Source organism: Vanessa cardui, chromosome 7, assembly GCF_905220365.1.
Source record: "Vanessa cardui chromosome 7, ilVanCard2.1, whole genome shotgun sequence".
NCBI lineage: Eukaryota > Metazoa > Arthropoda > Insecta > Lepidoptera > Nymphalidae > Vanessa > Vanessa cardui.
In genome coordinates this window covers 3,426,373-3,428,127 of record NC_061129.1, presented here as the reverse complement: position 1 = coordinate 3,428,127, position 1,755 = coordinate 3,426,373, and the positions used below count along the sequence as shown (strand labels likewise).

Sequence of the window (1,755 nt, the reverse complement as noted above, 5' to 3'; positions counted from 1 at the left end):
CAAGAGACATACTATCTTAGCTCCCAACGTTGGTGGAACACTGCTAATATAAGGTATGGTTAATATTTCTTATCGCCTACTGACGGTGGTGATCTCTCATAATCTGTTGGATCATTTGCCCGTCAACCAAACTACATCATAACAAAAACGCGTTATCACCTAATATAGAGATAATCACCATTTCCGATAGCTTACTTCACACAGCAAGGCAAAGAACCTACTCTACTTGAAGTAGGTTTAGAGGTTATTCCACCAAGTTATTAAACATTTCGTCAAAACATGGTGTCTTTAATAAAATTTACATGTAAAAAATATAGCTCCGCCATGACAGCTGAACGCTGCCGTGACCAGGATTCGAACCTGGGTTACTACGGCCACAACGTAGGGTCCTAACCACTAGACGATCACGGCTATCGGAGCGATGATAACGACACCGAAATTAATGTACAGTTTATAAACTTACTTTCACTGCTACGGTTTGCGTAAGAGCGAACGAAATTGCTCCAGATACCATTTTTTGCTTTTGTTGCAGCAGAAAAGAGTCCAAATATCAAGGTATACAACCTTTTTAACAAATTATTTACTGATACGATCGATCACAGTATATTTTTTCAATAATTTACAACGATTTATATATTTACACGATTAACAGTAAACAAAACTATATAAAACCTCTTTTAATGTAAATGTATTCAATTTTTTTATAATCTATTATAGATATATATATAATGACCTTCACTATCATTTTAGTTAGGCTATTTATGGATAGCTCATATTTCGAGCGGACCACGTTGCGTTTCTCGTAAATATAAAAATATTCAAATAAAAAATAATTCCACTGCGCAAATTGGACCAATAGTTTTAAAAACATAACAAAGTTTTAAATATAGATCTAAAATAACACGTGCGTTTATAGTTTTAAAAAAAAATTTTAACGCATGCTATTTGATACATTGTCTTAATGCTAATAATATGCTTATATACTTGGTGGTACCACTCACTCATCAGTTATTCTACCGCCAAAAACCAGTACTCAGTATTGTTGTGTTCAGGTTTGAAGGGTGAGTGAGCCAGTGTAACTACAGGCACAAGGGACATAACATCTTTGTTCCCAAGGTTGGTGGCACATTGACGATGTAAGGAATAGTTAATATTTCTTACAACTTCATTATCTATTTGTGGTGACCACTTACCATCAGGTGGCCTGCATGACGGGGCCTTTTGTATATTATAGATTAAAATGTAACTTGTATCGTGTCATCTAATATAAAATAAATATTGAAGTGTTAGTCAATTTAAAAAACATTAATATGTAATCATAAATCAAAAGAAAAAGCTTCTAATACGATTTGAATTGACGTGAACCGAGAAGCGTAGGCAGCCGCATAAATTATTTCAAATGTTTTTACGAATTTGCCGTTGAAGCTACAAAATTTAATATTTATTATACAATTTCTTATACTTTTAACCTATATATAAAGTGTAGGATTCGTTAAAATCAAATAAAACAAAATAAGCTAGCCATTTGAACATGAAGGATAAAACACCAAGTAATCTTCCACTGTGTTTTACATACAACGTGATAATATTATTATTAAATATAGGAAAGCAGGAAAGCAACAACTGTAGTCCAGTTTCATTGATTTATGGCAGTAGCTTATCAAATTAGTCACAAAAATCTAGAAGATTTTCTTTAATTCATTATTTCATTCATTGCTCAGAGCATAATAATTTTTTCCGGATAGAGGAATAAAA

At 32.6% G+C, this 1,755-nt stretch overlaps 1 non-coding gene across 1 annotated transcript; it reads right to left on the bottom strand.

The window, feature by feature from the left end:
* Nucleotides 1-339: 339 nt before the first annotated feature.
* Trnah-gug lies at nucleotides 340-411 on the bottom strand. Its single transcript has one exon. It is a non-coding gene; the product is annotated as a tRNA-His (tRNA).
* Nucleotides 412-1,755: the final 1,344 nt, after the last annotated feature.